At 35.7% G+C, this 20,000-nt stretch overlaps 1 protein-coding gene across 7 annotated transcripts in view; it reads right to left on the reverse strand.

The window, feature by feature from the left end:
- Nucleotides 1-20,000, reverse strand: part of LOC145257956 (tripartite motif-containing protein 2-like) — a 443,500-nt gene that overhangs the window by 239,713 nt on the left and 183,787 nt on the right. For 2 of the 7 annotated variants that reach the window (XM_080115725.1, XM_080115720.1), the window contains exon 1: nucleotides 1,537-2,260. The exons of 4 other annotated variants lie outside the window; for them this stretch is intronic. The gene's annotated coding sequence lies outside the window, so the exon portion shown is untranslated. Of the gene's footprint in view, nucleotides 1-1,536; nucleotides 2,261-20,000 lie in introns of those variants that run through there. One more of the 7 variants, XM_080115708.1, reaches the window with a different exon arrangement.

Raw genomic sequence — 20,000 nt, forward strand, 5'->3', positions numbered from 1 at the left:
GAAAGATGAGATGTCTAAATACAAAAAATATATTCACATTAATAAAAGAAACACGAAAATGAACGAAAAATGAAAGAAATCGGAAAAATAAACAGAAGAACTTTAGTAAAAGCAAGAAAGAAAATAATACAATAATTAAATAAGAGGAAATAATAATTCAAAACGAATTTAAATGAATTTTTTAAATAATAATTAGTGAAAAAATAAATATTCAATATATATGTGTGTGTATGTGTGTGTGTGTGTTTGTGTGTGTGTGTTTAACAACTATACATACATGTTCCAAAGACGAAGTTTTTAAATAAATATTTTAGCTATCACATTCGCGATCGTGCATTTTATTTGATTTGATTTGATTGCATTCTGACACTATATATATATATATATATATATATATATATATATATATATATATATATATATATATATATATGCAGAAATGTTAAAACAAATAAGAAATAACAAAGTAAGCAGAAAAAAAGAAAGAACTAGAAATAACTTTTATAGATGAAATAATAAATCAATAAAATAACCAAAGTAAGGACACAAAAGAATGATACGTGAAATATTTAAATGAAAGTATTGATATCTTATGGAAGGAAAGTTTAAAATGAATGAAATATAAAGAGTAAGGATACAATAAATAATAAAAGAAGAAATAAAGATGAAATTAATAATAATAATAATAATAATAATAATAATAATAATAATAATAATAATAATAATAATAATAAAATAATAATAATAATAATAATAATAATAATAATAATAATAATAATAATAATAATAATAATAAGTGGGCAAAAATAATGAATGAGTTATTTAAACAAAAAATAATGAAGCGATAAAGATGAAAGAAAGGTTAAAATAATGAAAATAAAATTTTACAATAAAAATTAAATAATAATTGGATTATTTGAAGGAGAAGAATCGGGCAGATATGAATTATCTATGAAAGGAAAACGGAAACAACGAATTAAAACGTAAGAAAGTATTGGGGGCGAAAATGAAATAATTTTGTGAACAAAAAAATGTCAATGATATTTGGGATGAGCCGAAATGACAGATGTGATAATCGATTCTTGCGAGGAATGGGAAGAGGGAGGATAAGAAGAAAGTGGGTGGAAAGTAAAAGGAGGAAGAATGAGGCAGAGGGACGAGAGGAAGAGGAATGAAAATGAGAAGTGGGAGAATGGGAAGAAGGAAGAATGAGGGAAATAAGAAAGAGATAGAGAAAATAAAAGGAAGAGGGAAAGGGCGTAGGGTTGAGAAAAAGGGGAAGAAGAAAGAGAGGGAAAAGGAGTAGGTGAATAGACGCAGAAGAGGAAAAAGGAAAGAAAGAAGAACGACAGAGAAACGATAGAAGAGATAACGAGCAAGGGGGATGGGGTGGGGCATTCTAACAATAAAAAAAATCTATTCAATGACGGATTCGGCTGCGGATAAACAACATAGCTAAAATAAAATATTCAATAAATAAATAAAAATTGGTGAAGACGTAAAGACCAAAGGCATGAAACGGCCAAACCCTCTTACCTGACCATCAAAGGACCAGAATTAATATCCATGTTGGCAAAACTCTAGATGGTCACCTTTTGTGTGTCTATTTGTCTGCCCAGCAGACGATGGAATGTATATGGTGATTTTCTGATCTGGTGGCCCAGCATGTAGACCAGCCCGACCGGTAAGTACTGAAGAAGCTGCCACCGCTGCTCGCAGCTTATGTTAATAAATGCTATTACTGTAGCAGCAGCAATAGCAGCGGCGGTGGTGTGGTGGTGGCGGCTATATTGGCAGCAGAGGTAATAGCAGCGGGGGCAGCAGCTTCAGTAATAATGACACTAACAACAGCAGCTGAAGCGAGGTTGCTAGGGAAATAAGCAGCGAGGGCAAGCAAGCACGTCAGTAAAAAGGAAGAGCAAAGAGAAAGACAATGTATGTGTGTAGGGGGAAGGTGGTTATATGAGATGGAGAGATAAGGTTTAGAACGTGCCTGGAAGGATGGAGAAAATGGAATGAAGAGAGATGTCGAAAACGGGAGGAAAGTGTGAAGAGGATGAGAAACGAAAATAGAGGAAAGTTTAGAAAGTTAACAGAGAGAGAAAGAGAGATGGAGTATGAGAAAAGAGATAGAGGAGAGATGTAGAATGTGTTTGGAAGGAAGAAAGAGAGAGTGGAAGGGAGAGAGAAAGGGGGAGGGAGAGAGAGAGAGGAAAAGAGATGTTGAAAACAGAAACATACGCAGAAGAGGGAAGAGAAAAAAAGAGTAAAGGAAAGAGAGGGGAGAATTATGAGAGAGAGGTGGGAATAGAGGAAAGTTTAGAAAGCAGGGAGAAAACAGAGAGATGGGGCAGAGATAAGATGTAGAATGTGTATTTGGAAGAAATAAAGAGAAAGAGAGAAAGAGAGAGAGAGAGAGAGGGGGGGTAGCGAGAAATGTTGAAAAGGAGAGAAAACAGAGCAACAAATATAGAGAGAAAAAAGAAGGATAAAGGAAGGGGAGAGAAGGTAGGGAAAACATTATAAATCAAGAGAGATAGAGAAGGGATAGAGGAAAGTTTAGAGAATTAAGAGAGAGAGAGGGAATATAGAGAGGGAATAGAGAGAGAGAAGTAGAGAGAAGGGAAGAGAAAAAGATAGACAACGGAGAGAGAGAGAGATAAAAATAGAGATAGAAAAAAGATGTAGAATGTGTTTGGGATGGTGGAGAGAGAGAGAGAGAGAGAAAGAAAGGGAGCATAAAAAGAGAGATAGAGCAGAGATAAGATGTAGAATGTGTTTGGAAGAATGTAGAGAGAGAGAAATAGAGAGAGGGATGTTGAAACGGGGAGAAAATAGGAAGAGAATGTTGCAATGAGAAAAAGAGATAGATAGATAGATAGATAGAGAGAGAGAGAGAGAGAGAGAGAGAGAGAGAGAGAGGACGTGAAAAGAGAGCAGAGAGAAAATGTGGAATATGTTTGTACCCCTGCCTTCTCAACGTACATATCCCCGACAAACTTGCTTATCAACAAAATCTCACCCCTCCAGTTTTAAGGTCCCTAAATGCCAGAAAGCTTTCTACTCTAATAGTTTCTTCCCTCGAACAGCTACACATTAATTAACAAGGTGTTGATTTACGTTACATTTAAACTTCTGCATATCAGTACAGTCAGGGAAGCAGGTAGCAAGAAGGGAATTCCAAACAACTACTCTTTGGAATTCCCTTCCTGCTACCTGCTTCCCTGACTGTATTGATATGCAGAAGTTTAAATGTAACGTACATCTTGTTAATCTTTCCTAGGCATGTTCCCAGATAGTAGCCACTTACGTCCAAGCGGCGATATGCCTTGTTAGGGTTGAACGTGAGTAAAAAAATAAATAAATAAATAAATAAATTTTAAAAAAAAGATGGAAAAAACTATAAGAAGAGAAAGATGCAAAGATAGAGAAAGAGAGAAAGAAAGTGAAAAACAAAAATAGCTAAAAGGAAAAATCGAAGGAAGGAAGGAGAATAATAAGACAGCAAGAGAGAGAGAGAGAGAGAGAGAGAGAGAGAGAGAGAGAGAGAGAGAGATGGCATAGAGGAAAGTTTAAAAAGTTGAAAGAGAGAAAAAAGATCAAAGGGCAGAGGAAAGTGGGTGGGAGTAGGGAGGAGGAAATGGAATTATTAGCAGAACAGTTTATAAAGTTGCTTGGAGAAGGATGGTGGAGAGAGAGAGAGAGAGAGAGAGAGAGAGAGAGAGAGAGAGAGAGAGAGAGAGAGAAATGTTGAAAATACAGAGAGATGGCGACAGTAAATAAGGAGATAAAGAGAGAGATTTTGAGAAGGAAATAAAAATATATAAAGAGATCGAGAGTAAAAAAAGACAGAGAAACTTTCGAAGAACGCTAGAGGGACGAAGTGTAAAGTCATGTACGTCCCACGTCCATAATACGACAGCTGTTCCAAAAGTAATGCATCCTATTTTTTAACTAAAAATGTACAAGAGCTACGAAGTATGGGAATGGTACCATTAAAACGAGCGACCATTTGTGCTCCAGAATTTATTTTTCTACATAGTCACCAACTTCCTCAAATCACTTTTGCCAGGGATGGGGTCGTGCTGTACATAAGCATCCGCAGCGCATTATGTCACCCATATCTTTGTTGCCACTCTAAATTCGCCGAACCCATCTCCTTATTGTGCTGAGATCAACTGCATCCGCTTCACAGGTGCCTTTGAATGTTGATCGGTTTAATTTTTTCTGTATGGAGGAATTCATTGACGCATCTCTGCTTCTGACGCACGTCCATGACAGGCATTGCTTTCTTAGCCTCTTACACCGTCAATATATGCAATTGAGAGATGAAACCGTCATGAATACATAAGTTCAATCGTTGTAACAATGGAGTTTGCAATCCCCCCTGATCCATTTGGACGGAATAAAAAAAAGGAGGCATTACTTTTGGAACACCCCCTTGTATCTCAGAGAAGGAAAAGAGAAAGGATTAGAAAGTTTAAAGAAGATGAAAGAAAGAGAGGGAGAGGGGAGACAGAGAAGAGAGAGATAAATAGAGACAAACTTTTAAAGTAGAAAGAAAAAGGAAACGGAGAGAGAGAGAGAGAGAGACAGACAGAGAGAGAGAGGTTTGGAAAGTTGGAGAAATGGGAGAAAGAAGAGAGGGAAATTCTGATGAAGTGCTGAGGATGAGAGAAAGTAGAGATAAAATGTTAAGAAGAAAAGGAAAAAAGTTTTGAACGAAGAAAATGGAAGTAAAAAAATGGAAAGGAGAGCGAAGAGATGGAAACACTTTGGTTAGATAGATAGATAGATAGATAGATAGATAGATAGATAGATAGATAGATAGATAGATAGATAGGATTTCAATGAGATGGATAATCTATATCAGAGATTAAAAACGTGTGCGTGAACGAAAGAAGAAGAAGAAGAAGAAGAAGAAGAAGAAGAAGAAGAAGAAGAGCATTCGTTGACGAATGAGAAACGGAAAGCAAACTAAACGAAGATAAAAAAAAAACTAAAAGAACTGACCCATCAAATTATCCTCCTACTTTTTGCCAAAATATTTGAGACCTTAATTAACCATGCTCTAGTCCATCACCTTACAGATGCTAAACTTCTGACTGACCAACAATATGAATTTAGACAAGCCCATTCCACAGCAGATATCCTAACTGTAATCTCTGAGCATATATACCATTCACTAGACAAAGTGGGGGAAGGTAGAGTGGTAGCTCTAGATATATCTAAGGCTTTTGACAGGGTATGACATGAGCGTCTCCTCAGGAAGATTAGATCATACGGTATCACTGGTAGAATACTTAACATAATTAAATCCTTCTTAGTTAAGAGAAAAATCCAGTTTGTCCTCGACGGTTGTACATCTAAACAATATGATATAAATGCGGGGGTGCCCCAGGGTTCTATCCTTGGACCTCTATTGTTCCTGATATTCATAAATGACCTCCCCGACAAAATTGCCTCTGAGATGGGTATATATGCTGATGACACCACACTCTATAACAGGTACGACAGGAAAACAAATGAACACATATCTAAAGAAATGGCAAAAACACTAGAGGATGACCTCCAATCTGTAGTGAAATGGGGACAAAAACGGATGGTCATGTTCAATACCGCCAAGACTAAACTAATTTCATTCAATAATTACAAGAAACCTTCTCTACCACCTATAGCAATGGCCAACGACTCTTTATCTGAGAGTACATCTTTCAAACTCCTTGGCCTAACGTTCACAGAAAACATGAGTTGGAACAATTACATTGAAGGCATTGCCAGGGCTGCTGCAAGGAAGGTGTGCTCTCTCTACCGTGCTAGAAAATTACTAACACCCGAAAGTATCCTGTACCTCTATAAGGCAACCATTCACCCATGTATGGAGTATTGCTGTCATGTTTGGGCTGGTGCATCTGCTACTAGTCTCTCGCTCCTAGACAAGGTTCAAAAGAGAGTCGCCAACCTGATAGGTCCTGAACTGGCATCTAAGCTTCAGCCTCTGTCCCATCGACGAAACGTTGCATCCCCCTGCCTGTTCTACAAGTATTTTAATGGTGAATGCTCTGACAAACTGCAAGCACTTGTGCCCCCACGACGTGAACACCCTCGACAAACCCGACAGGCTGCTAAATCCCACCCCCACACTGTAGAGATCCCTAGATGTAAAAGCTCTTTCTACTCCAGTAGTTTCTTCCCCAGAACCGCTAGACTTTGGAATTCCATTCCAGGTCCCTGCTTCCCCAACTCTACTGACGTACAGAAGTTCAAGTACAACATGAACCGACATCTTGCTGCCCAAATCCCTACATAGTACCCCAGTAGTTGTTGCCCCTGATAGTAGCCCCCTACACCAAAGTGGTAATGTGCCTTATTTGGGGTGAAAATGTAATAAAAATAAAAATATATAAAAAATAAGACCCGGATTGACAATCTGGCTATGCCAAGTACGAATCTAGTCCGTTCCATAGAAACACTTTCACTTAGGGATGTTGGCAATATTCACGCGGTCCCTCTTGTATGTACCCAATGTCTTTCTAGAAATAATTCTATAGAGATACTGGGGAAACGAATACCAACAATTAAAACCAACAATGATTGATTCAAAATGAGTTAATGATATTCAACAACAGCAGCAGCAGGTAGGTGACGGTGGCTCAATGGTTAACGATGTGGGCTGACAAATTGAGTGTGCCAAGTTCAAGTCCAATTCTTCCATGAAAGCACTTTCACTTCGGAACGTTGACAAATGGTCTCCCCCCCCCCCATAAGTACCCGATATCCTTCCTGAAAGAATTCCAATACAAATCTATTTGGGAAACGAATGCCAATAAAAAGCATCATCATGGATGATACTCAACAAACACGCAAACAAACAGCAACAGTAATAATAATATACTAAGGCATTTCATGTTTGTGCATACGTTATCACCTTTCACACATATTGAAAAAAAAAGATCGTCTGATGAGCAAAGATGATAGCTGGCGATTAATCTGATGTCACGGAAGTAAAAAAATTCAGATGTTACTCATTTTCAAATGAATTGTTGTAAAATCAGATTACATCGTCCTGTCATCATTATTTTAAAGGTGATATTATCATTAACAATAAAGTATACAGATTGATGTAGAAAACGCCATGGAATTTCCACGGGGTACTGCTTGTTATTATCATTTCTAATTATTGACGTTTCACAGCGAATGATTTCTTTCCGAATTCATTCCAGAGGTGCCCTGACTTGCTATTTGCTTTCTCATTCCCCCTCAATGCTTAAAATGGTTCGTTTTTACTCGCTAGCTTTTTCATGACGGATGGAAGTACATATGATGAACAAACATCTTGCTGTCCAATTCACCACCTAGATTACCCCTCTATAAATCTGGTTCCTATCACAGTAGCTCTTTACACCTTAGTGGCAATATGCCTCGTTTTGTGTGCACAAGAATAAAAATAAAATGGATAAATAAATAAATTATTGTTGGGACGATTAATTGGAATCAGAAAATTCAGAACATTTGGAGTATCAGAATCGGTATCGGAATTGGAAAAATTTGTGCCTCTTTTCCACTGCCAAAATTATTATTTAGTCATTTATTTTACTGTTGGTAGTAATGATAAAATAATAAATATTTATTGATTTTCCACTTTCAGTAAAACTAAAATCGATAGATCATACCTCACAAGTGTATCTTTACGTTTAGGAAAATATTTGCACACTTAATATGTGTTTTTACGGTAATCAGACACAAAATAACAACTCTATAGTTAAATATTTAGAGATTTATAAAGAATCAGAATCGGAATCGGTAACTGTATCAGAATCCAGAATTTAGTATGGAATCAGTAATTGTATCAGAATCGGGAAAAATATTGAAATCGTCCCATCACTAAAACAAATACATATTGGTATTTATTATAAAGTTGAACATATTGTGGGGTCTGCATTCTTGCAGGGCATCCAAAAGTAGCAAAAATGATGTTTCATTTTATTTTATTTATAACAAAGACCTGCAACAATAGCTAAGTGGTTAACGGCATGGACTGAAAACCTGGGTGTTCCAACTTTGAACCCAGTTCATACCACATAAACACTTTCATCAGACCCACACTTGACCTTGTGTCATACCTCTTTGAAAAGAGGTAAATAAAATAACAAAGGCCTATAACAAAAGTTAAAACAACTTTTCTAGATTTTATGAGCAATTATTGCACAATCCAAAAGCATTTGAGTTTTAAACGTTTATGATAAAATCTACTACAAGAATAATTGAGTGCTTAAGTATTAGAAATAATGAAGTACCAAATATTTTTAACTTTTGCACATTTAACTAATCAAAAGAACAAATCTATATATTACTATCCTACCTGTGTCCTGGCGTTGCCTGGGAAACTAGAATAAGTCAAGAAATCCTATGCCTTAACCTTTAACTATTGAATATTATTACAGAATGGAACGATAAAATTGTCACCCTAGAAAAGACGACATGGTTCCATTTCCGTTTGATAAAAACCGGTTTTCTTGTTTATTTGTTTGTTTTTTTGTTTTTTTGCAGTTGGCCAGTTGTGTATAAACCCCAAGAGCGATAGAAGCCTTCTATCAAGTTTGAAAATGACACACAGATATGACAACAGGACCATTACCAGCACCTTCAAATAGCATCACTGGATTGCCACGAGTAACCAGGACATGCCCAGGGTGATGAAAACAAAGTTTCCGCCCACGGTTATGGTCTTTGGTGTGGTTTTAATTATGCCACCTCACATTTTCGAAGTCGGCTTGAAAGTCAACACGAAAGTGTACTTGGATGTGCTGAAGTATGTGATAATCTCCTGGTACAACCAGGTGGCTGTTGGCAGACTCTGGGTGTGGCAGCAGAACTTGATGCCAACCCACAAGTCAAAATAAATGCAGACTTGGCTTCAGATTGAGTGCTACGACTTTGTACCCTTCTCTCACTGCTCCACCCTCCCTCCCTCGATCTGACTACTTCGTTTGATCATATGTCAAGAAACTCACCAACATGACTTCCCACAACACCAAATCCAGCCTAATCGCTGCCATCCACCGAGTATTTGCTAAGCTCCTGCTGGCACTTGTGGAAAAGATATGCTCCCAATTCTGAACCTGTTGTGATTGAGGCTGAAGGCGGCTACATTGAATAGATGTTAGCTATACCACATAATCAAGTTACTTGAATTGATTGTTTCAATAAAAGTTGTAAATTAAAGCTGTAGTGTTGTTTTCAACTTTATCGTCTACCCTGTACAACTAATAACGATAATAATATGAATAAGAATAAGACTAACAGTAATAGGTTACGGTCACTGTACAAAATAATGTCCCTTATTAATTCGTTGTGTTCATTTTCTGAATTGTTTATTTATTTATTTTTTTTTTTTTTTCAAATAGTAAATATTTTTTCTGATCTGTTTGGATTATTTTCCAAATACCGATATGTGTTTTATTATCATATGTTGATTTCCAAATATAAGTGAACGGTTCAGGTGGGTCTGACTTTCCAAGGGAAATTTGAAATTTTCAAATGAAGATTATCTTTTGCTTTCGTCTTCGAATATATAGAGACCGCTTACACTCTCGATCCACAAAGGAATTGAACAATGTCCTTAAACTTACTCAAGTTAAAAGTGCACCTTCCTCATAAATTACTGATGACATTTAAAAAAGCCATGGCTCATTTTCATACTTTTAGCTTTGAAACATAGTAGATGATGCTCTTTTTGCTGTTTTTTTTTTTTTTTTTTACAAGGTAGTCACCACTTATCAAGGCCCAGGAGATTACGTTAGTATTAGAGATTTGATAAAGTGTCTTACTTAAGGAGGCGGCTCATCAGGAATTTGTTTATGTTGGACTTGAAGGCATCCAGGTTGTAGTCAGGTGGGAAACAGGCAAACGGAACAGAGTTCCACTGGCGTGCACTTCTAAAAAAGAAGCTTTGTTCATGGAATCTACGTTTTGGTTTTGGCACAGAAAAAGAGTGGGGAAAACTTTTGACAGTGGTTTCAGCTAGACGGGTGTTTATCGTGAAAGATTGACAACCTCTTTCCCACAGAAGAGGCGTCACGAGCCTGTCTCTTCTCTATCGCTCCTTTCATGATAAGTGCTCACCTAAACTCTAATCTATGGTCCCCCCTTGCCAAACTTTCAGAAAAAAACACTTGACTGGTTGAAACCACTATATATAGTTTTCCCCACTCTCTATCTGTGCCTAAATGTAAACGCAGATTCCATGAACAAAGCTTCTTTCCCAGAACTGTCCACCTTTGGAACACTTTTCCGCTGGCATGCTTCCCAGCTAAATACAACATGGTAGCATTCAAATCTAATGTAAACAAGTTCCTATTAAGTCGACTTCATAAATAATTAAGTTTCACCCAATTTACATCATTAACGATTACTTCATTACCACCTTACATTCATTAACCCTTATCTTCGAGTGGCCTTCGGGCCTTGATAAGCGGTGACCCTCCAAGTAAAAAAAAAAAAAATCTACAGCGAAAATGAGTTCGCCCAAAGATAACAAAAAAACGATGCCAGAGTCGTTCAGTGAGTAACTGCCAAGATTGCTCTGGTAATGTGTTGGCTCATATTGACAGAATTGTTCTCATTGTGTCGGATTGTGTCAACAGAGTTCTTCGGCATCGTGTCAAGTGAGGTCAACGAAATTGTTCGGTATTGTGCCAGATTGTATCGATGGAATTATTCGCATCATGCTGGGTCATGTCGACGGAAGTGTTTTGAACCATGCCGGGTTATGTCAGCGGAATTGTTTGGGGCCGTGCAAGGTCGTGTTGATAGAAGTATTTGATACCGTGTCGGGTTACAGCGACGGTATTGTTTGTGCTGAGCCGTGTAGACGGACGCGTTCAGTTTATGTTTGTTGTTCAATTGATTTGACAATTGTTGCAGTCGTACTGCCGTGTGTGATAACAATATTTAAAACTTTTTTTTTTTTTTGTTAATTGTAACTGCTTTTGGATCACCTTGCATGAATCGAGCATCAGTTTTTGAATGGTGTAAGAGATTCAAGGAAAGCAGGTAGTCTGTGAGGAATGATGAGAGGTGTGGGAGGAGTAAGGAAAGGACACCAGAATTGATTGGCCAAATAAAGAATTCCATAGATAAGGACCATCGTGTGTCTATAAAGACAATAAGTGCATAGTTTGATGCCAGTGTGGGAACTGTACACACAATTATTCGCAAGGAACTGAAGATGCAAATGATTTGCACAAATTTTGTCCCAAGGGGGCTCAGAGAAGATCAGAAAGAAAACATTGTCATGACACCAGAGAGATGGTCGAGCTGATCACTTCAGATCCTGCAGTTCTTCGTACTCTGGTGAGCTGTGTCTACTTTCACACTCCCATATTTTTTGTTGTCATCGAAATTTGCCTGTTATAATTGGGGATGTATCATGGTGCACCTGGAGAAAGCTTCATATGCCTCTCACAGTGACCTAATCCACAATACACTGTAATCTACATTGCACTGTAGAGAACCTACTGTTGATCTTATAAAATTATGTTTTATATATAATGGCTGGCATTAAAGTTTAAAATGCAAAAGTCAAGTATCATGCTCAATTGTGCTCTAAACAGAAACATTCATTTCGGACGCGCCTCTGTCATATCAAAGAACTTACTGCTGATTTTATATGCCATGCCTTACTGCTTATGCGGTGATGATGGCTTGAATTTAGGTTTAAAATGAAAAAGTCAAGTATCAAAACAATAGAATAGAATTATTAATTTCGAATGATATCAAAGAAATGCTGTTGAGTTTATATGTCAGACCTCTCGGGTTGTGTACTTATAGAAATTCTCAAATGCAGTTGTCATATTAAGCTATGTATGGTGTTAACTTTAGTCAAAATTGACTGTTCCTTATTTCATCGGATTATTTTGATTGTCAACACTTATCGAAGACATTTCGATACAAAACAAAATCTAAGAACACTGTCAGAAACATAAAGTATCTTTGTGTGAAATTTTATAAAAATCGGCCCAGACGTTTTTGAGTTCATAGGGAACGAACTCACACATGCACACACAGACACAAAGTTCCTTTTTATATATATATATATATATATATATATATATATATATACATACATGTGTGTGTGTGTGTGTGTGTGTGTGTGTGTGTGTGTGTGTGGTTCGCCTCTGAAATATGTAACATATAGACATATAGTTTTGATATAAAGAATTTGTATTTTAGCTTTCACATTTGCGATTGAGCACTTTATTGATTTCTTTTCAACACATCCTGATGTCTCATATATATATATATATATATACTTAGTTATATTTTGGAAAAAAGGATTCCAGCAAAGTGCTCTGTTTTAAGGAAAAAATTCCAAAAGTAAGAGTGTATTATTTATATTTTTATTTTCAGAAAGTTTAGATGAGATAAATCATCGGTTTCAAACCTAATAATAGGGAACCGTTATAGGTCCACATATCAAGCTCTATTCAGCCGATACTCATCTGTTTATAACCGGGAATGAAAACACACATACATTACAAGATCTCGCGCAAATCTCGTTTTATTATTTATTTATTTATTTATTTATTTATTATTTTTTCTTTTTTAAATTTCAAATTTCAAATGATAAAATTTAAAAAAAACTGTCCATTTAATATTTTGGACGCCAAACAAAAAAAAAGAAAAGAAAAAGAAATGGAGAATTTGTTTCTGTTATTTATTATTCTAATATATATTAACTATTTATCGCGTCACCTATGAAAAAATGGTTTATTAAATTCATTAATTTTAAACTTTTTCCGGTCTTAAACATAATTGTTTTAATCCTAAATTAATTTCTAAACTAGTCCAAGGGAGATGACTTTGTAAAGGCCTGATCGATTTCACAAAAAACTTTATAATCTGATATTTTAAGCCAAATTCGAATGGATATGAATTATATTTATTTTTATTTTTATTTAACTTTATTCTTCTCCTATATGTACTATATAACATGCTTATATTTTTCTTCGACCGCCTCATTTAATATGGGTCGAATGTAAATTTCTTTTAAATAGTCTGAAGGAATTATCTTATATAAATTTTAATTATACTCCTCGAAATTTTATACCAAAAAACTAATCCATCAGATTGGATAAACTCATTAAAATAAAATTAATTAATTGAAATTAATATTAATATTAATTCTAAATTTAAAATTTAAATTAAATTTAAAATTTTAAATTTTAAATTAATTTTACAATTAAAATTAAAAATTCATATTTAAAATTTTAAATGTAGTCGTTGTTTTTTTTTGGGGGGGGGAGATGCTTATCCAGAAAGCTAAGGAAAATGGTACACTATACTAATAGAAACCTTGAAATTATAGTCCTTTATTTTTTAAGCTATTAAAATAAAATAAAAAAAAATTGAAAATTAGGTTTTGTCTTTTTTCTTATCCCACTGCGTATACAACTTTTCAGGCATTCGTTCCACATATTTCTGGCAAAGAGGGAAGAATTGCTGTTTTCTTGGTTAAACACTTATCCTTGACAAGTTTTTGACCTTGAAGTGGTATTTTTCAAGCTGCTTACATCAAGTGGCTTTATGCCTTGTCTGGAGTGATTTCAATAACAAAGGGTACTTGTACAGTTTAATCAAGACATTAAAAAATGAAAATATAAAAAAAAGTTATATTATACATATCCGTTTTGGACTGAAGTTCTCCGAAAAAAAAATCTCACTTAATTTGATTGAGTAGGTTGTTTTTTTTGTTTTTGTTTTTTACAGCAGAAAAACTCATTTTTTATGACGGCGTGCTGAAGGTAGCCATGTTTGAATTTTTAGAACACACCACGGGGAGATAACTCAGTCTAAATACTAGCTTTTCTTCTTGAAAATCAAAACACAGCTACCTTTTGATCGATATGATTACAAATTGTTTTGGTGTCCAAAAAAAAAACTACTTGATCAAATTAAGTTAAAAAAAATTTTCAGAGAACTTCATTCCATAACGGATGCGTACAATATAACTTTTTTTTCGATATTTTCATTTTTTTAATGTCTTGATTAAACTGTACAAGTACCAAAAAAGATTTGACTTCTTGTCAACTCCAGCAATCTTGTTTTGCAAGTTTACTGTGAAGATAGGTAAACTCATCGAGATTTTTTAAACAGATCCCATTTAGAAATGAGATAGTTTCATGTTGGTTTAGTTCTTTTTTGGTGTACAAATGGCTGTAATAGATCGAATTTGATTTGAACTCGGCATACACGATTCCATTATGATAATCTCACACATCCCAAAAAGTATAAGAAGTGTTACATGAAAGGGCTCTCCCCTTATCATGTAAGTAAGAAGACATACTAGACAAGTGAAAATGATATTAGGAAAAGGCTAGAATTGAACCCTGTATTCAAGTGTTAAAGATAATGGATAATGGAATGTTAGAAATTCAGTCCATTGTTAATTCTATTAGAAATAGTTAAATATTGTTTATGTCAGAAAAAGATTCGATTATCCATTCTTTTAGAAATCTGGATATTAAATATGTCAGTTAAATGAATCCACAATGCGAGTTAAATATATTTTTTAAAAATAGGTTAGAATTAGAATTGAGGATTCTTTGTTCGCCAAAAGTGTGTTGGACGGACATGTGTAGAAAACGTGATATAGTCACGTTGGAAAACACACTTCTGACGTCATAAACAAAGGAGATTTCTTAATATAGGAATCTGAGGGTTCGAAGTTACAGTCAGTCAAGAGTTGATGAGGATTAGATATTCAGAGCAGATCACACACGGTGATAGTCAGTGGGGAGGAGAGCCCCTTAGAAGCGAAGGGAGGAAAATAGACCGTGTGAACCAAAGTTTGAATTCCTGACATTACTGATCAGTCGATTGAATAATAAAGGAACCATCTATGTTGGTAATTGTTTGTCTTGTGTCGTCATTCCTTGCAACAAAAAAGGTAAATGTGTTTTTAATCATCATCTTGTAACGAACTTTGTAACCCCTTCCAAGTATTATGTGTTCTCCCCTCCTCTGATATAAATGTCTCCCTCATCACCATCATTATTCATGTATTATGAACCCTGTATTACATGTACACGATATATGTACCCCTATGCAACAGGAGTATTTAGTTCTCTCCCATTGCAAGAACTGTGACACCAGGGTCGGAAAGAAAGGGCACTGAGCTGCAAAAATGCCTGGACAGCCCCGTCAGCATTCCCTGGTAAGAGCGCTTCAGGCGATTAGTAAAATAAAAACTACCCTCTTCTCAAAGAGAGAAGGCAAAACCTGGGAGGGTGGACCGCCTAGAACTACACAGAACCAGCATTACACTGCAATCAACTGGGACCAGATCATTAAAGAAATGCTCTAATCTCTGTTGATTTCGGGGGGGGGGGGGCTAGGAGATAGTATAAGGGTAAAGGGGAAGAAATCAGAATGATAATAGAGTAGGTAAAGGGAGGGGACTATAAGAGAAACGGAGGAGTGGTGATAGAAAGGATCGAAAGGAGGAGGGGAAAATAATAAGAAAGAAAGAAAGAAAGAAAGAAAGAAAGAAAGAAAGAAAAGGAAGACGTGTGAAGGCTTGAAGACAAGTGTAAGGGAGACAAATAGTGACAAATAGTGTAAAGGAACAATAAAATGAGATTCGGTGAAGCAGGAAAATGTCAACCAATGAAATCGAGAGACAAGATTGAAGTGAATAGACATTAGTAGGAGGAGGTAAAGTGAGAGGAGGTGAGAGCAATAATAGAAAGAAGGATGAAGGAGAAAGTTTGAAAGAGAGAGGGGAACGGATATCAGAGTGACAATAGAAAGGAGAAAGAAGAGGAGAATAAGAAAAAGAGGGAAAAGGATTAAAGGTTGTGAGTGACGACCGCAAAACGTAAGAGAGGGAGGAAAGCTACCAAGAGAAAAGGGGAGAAAGAGATGTGAGTGACAAAAGAAAGAGGAAAGAAGAAATAAGAATGATAAGAAACTGGTAGGAGGACATTAGAGGAACAAGAGGAAGAGGAGATGAGAGTACCAAGAAAATGTGCAGAAGATGAGAAAATAAGGGAGGGGGAATAAAAAGAAGAGGAGGGGGAATATGATAGGCATAAAAGAAAAGTGAAGATCAAAGATACAAAAATGGTGTGAGATCAGAATGATAAGAAAGCAAAAAACGAGTAGAATGAAACAGAAAAAGTGATAGAGGAAGGGAGAAAAGAAAGGGCATTAAAGAGAGAGAGAGAGGGGGAGAGAGGGAGACAGAGAGGGGGGAGATATTGAATGATGAAAAGAAGAGAGAATGAGAAGATAGGTGATATATACTAACATGAACTAAAAGAGATGATAGAGAAAAGGGAATAGGAAGGAAGAAGCTAGAAAGAGAGAGAGAGAGAGAGAGAGAGAGAAAGAGAGAGAGAGATAAAGGACAAAGACTGTTTAATGAACACACACTATGATAAAGAGAGGGAAGGGGGATAGTAGCGAAAAAAAAAAAAAGAAAAGAAAAAATGTCACAAAGTTTGTGTTACATGAAAATACAGTAACAAAAACGAGAGAGAAAAGAAGAGAAAGGAGGGAAAGGAGGCTTAAGCTGTACTTGAAAATTCACAAAAAGACCTCATACCTAAACCTAAACAAGCAGTTTCTTAAAGAGAGAGAGAGAGTGAGAAAAAAAAAGAGAGAAAGAGAGAGAAAGAGAAAGAGAGAAAAGGATAGAAGAAGAAAAAGAAATAGAGAAAGAAGAAGAAATAGAGAGAGAATAAAAAGAAGAAGGCAAAGAAAAAAGAAAAAGAAATAATACTGTTAATAATAATAATAATAATAATAATAATAATAATAATAATAATAATAATAATAACAACAACAAGAAGAAGAGGAAGAATATCGCTTGAAAAATGTCAGATAGAGAAAAGTGTGGCTAGAGAGTTCTAGAACATTGAGATTTACTAAGCTAGAACAATTCCGACCACAGCAGTAAAAGTATTATTAGCAAACATTAAATAAAGAAAGAAAACATAATGGCGGTAGCCATATGTACCGATGAAAATATAAGCAATAACAATAATATACTTTTCTATTATCAAGTGAAGCATTAATAGCTATCGTAATATTAGTCACAATGTTGTCAGATGCTTTTCTTTTGTTTTAAAGACACATGAAATAATAATCTCTATCTCTATCTCTACTTTTATATACAAGTTACTTTGTGTGTGTGTGTGTGTGTGTGTGTGTGTGTGTGTGTGTGTGTGTGTGTGTGTGTGTGAGTTCCTCATAGGTTCCGAAACGGCTGAACCTATATTTTGCAAATTTCACACAAAGCTAATTTATATATCTGGCAGTGTTCTTAGATATGTTTTCTACAGAAACTTATCCAGTACTATCGAAAATCAAAAACATCCGATCTTAAAAATAGCTTGTCTCTCTTATAGATAAAAGAATAATTTTTACACGAGAACATTTTACGTTACACCGGGCAAGGGAGGTAATAAAATCTTAAATCATTTAAAAAAAAAAACAGATTTATTATAATCTTTTTTTTATTATTATTACATTTTTACCTCAAACAAAGCACATTGCCACTTTGATGTAGGGGCTACTATCAAGGACACAAGCTACAGGGGTACTATGTGGGGAGTTGGGCAGCAAGATCTCGGTTCACGTTACACTTGAACTTCTGAAAGTCAGTACAGTTGGGGAAGCAGGAACCCAGAAGGGAATTTCAATGTCTAGCGGTTCTTGGGAAGAAACTACTGAAGTAGAAGGCTTTCTTGCATCTAGGGATCTCAACTATGAAGGGGTGGGATTCAGCTGCTTGTCAGGTTTGTCAGGGGTATTTACATTGAGGGGGTACAAGTGCTTGCAGTTCTTCGGAGCATTCACCGTTAAAGTACTTGTAGAACAGGCAGAGGGATGCTACATTTAGTCGATGGGACAGAGGCTGAAGCTTAGATGACAGTTCAGGACCTATTAGGTTGGCGACTCTCTTTTGAACCTTGTCTAGGAGCGAGAGACTAGTAGCAGATGCACCAGCCCAAATATGACAACAATACTCCATACATGAGTGAATGGTGGCCTTATAGAGGTACAGGATACTTTTGGGCGTTGGTAGCTTTCTAGCACAGTAGAGAGAACCTACCTTTTTTGCAGTGGTCCTGGCAATGCTCTCAATGTAATTGTTCCAACTCATGTTTCCTGTGAACGTTAGGCCAAGGAGTTTAAAAGATGTACTTTCAGATAAAGAGCCTTTGGCCATTGCTATTGGTGGTAGAGAAGGTTTCTTGTAGTTTTTGAAGGAAACAAGTTTAGTCTTGGCAGCATTGAATGTGACCATCCATTTTTGTCCCCATTCCACTAGATTGGAGGTCATCCTCTAGTGTTTTTGCCATTTCTTTAGATATGTGTTTATTTGTTTTCTTGTTGTGTTTGTTATAGAGCATGATGTCATCAGCATATATACCCATCTCACAGACAATTTTGTCAGGGAGGTCATTTATGAATATTAGAAATAATAGAGGTCTAAGGATAGACCCCTGAGGCACTCCCGCATTTACATCATATTGTTTAGATGTACGACTATCGAGGACAAACTGGATTATCTCTTATCTAAGAAGGATTTAATTATGTTAAGTACTCTTCCAGTGATACCGTATGATCTGATTTTCCTGAGAAGACCTTCATGCCATACCCTGTCAAAAGCCTTAGATATATCTAAAGCTACCACTCTACCCTCCCCTGCTTTGTCAAGTGAATGATATATACGCTCAGAGATTACAGTTAGGATGTCTGCTGTGGAACGGGCTTGCCTAAATCCATATTGTTGGTTGGTCAGAAGTTTAGCATCTGTAAGGTGGTTAATTATGGACTCAAATATTTTGGCGAAAAGTGGGAAGAGGCTAATGGGACAGTAATTTACTGGATCAGTTTTTTCGCCAGAATTCTTGAAAACTGGTACCACAGAAACAGTTTTCTAGTAGGCAGGAAAGCAAGATTCATTAAGGCATTTGTTGTAATGTTTGGAGAGAACTGGAGCTACTTCGGCAGAGCACTTTTTTAATAGCACAGCCGGGATGAGATCAGGTCCACATGCTTTCGAAGTGTCAAGATTTTTTATGATAGCATGCACCTGAGAAGGGGTGATTTTTAGATCGTTTAGTGTGGCATCTGTCCACAAAGGAAAGTCAGAGAGTGGGTGATTAGCAGGGTCCAGTGTGGAGTTGGAGGCAAGCTCGGTTGCTGAGCAAACAACCTCATGATTGTTGGATAGTGGAGGAATTGTTGATTGCCCATAGTTTTTGGCAAATATATAGTGGGATCAAAATTTGCTGTCGCCATCCACAGACAAAAAAGAAAACCTATCATTTTATTTTCTTTATAACTTGAAATTTCTATAATTTGAAAATTATAGAAATTAAAAACATAAAGAATACAAATTCAAATATAAAAATATAAAAAAATAAATAAGATAAAATACTAAAATAAAATATAATACAAGATAAAAAATGAATGAAATGAAAGTAAAATATAAAAATAAAAATATAAAAATAAAAATATGAAATATACACCAATAAATGGAATAAAATAATAAAAAAAATAAATATGAAAAATATATAAAAACTTTAAATTAAAAAAAAACTAAAATAAATGCTAATAGGGGGGTTTAGAGGTGGGATGTTATTTTTTTTTACTCATGACTAGGGCTATGACAAGAGAATATTTTTATCATTGTTTTGACTCTCGAGTATATATCCGACACAGTTAATCAATCGAGAACCACGTCACTCTATCTATAAACATAAGATATTAACTGATATATACTCGAGAGTCAAAATATTAAAAAGAATATTCTCTTGTCATAGCCCTACTTATGAGCCATAACTTACCAAGGTTAAGAATGAAGGTTCATGGAATGTATAGAATATCAGTTGAATAGCGATGTATATTAAGAGAGGATTGAAAATAATAAATGGGATGAATAAAATTTGACTACTTATCAGGAGGGTTTATGGCAAGTGCCA

Source organism: Euprymna scolopes, chromosome 3, assembly GCF_053919585.1.
Source record: "Euprymna scolopes isolate OS-2025 chromosome 3, ASM5391958v1, whole genome shotgun sequence".
NCBI classification, from domain to species: domain Eukaryota; kingdom Metazoa; phylum Mollusca; class Cephalopoda; order Sepiida; family Sepiolidae; genus Euprymna; species Euprymna scolopes.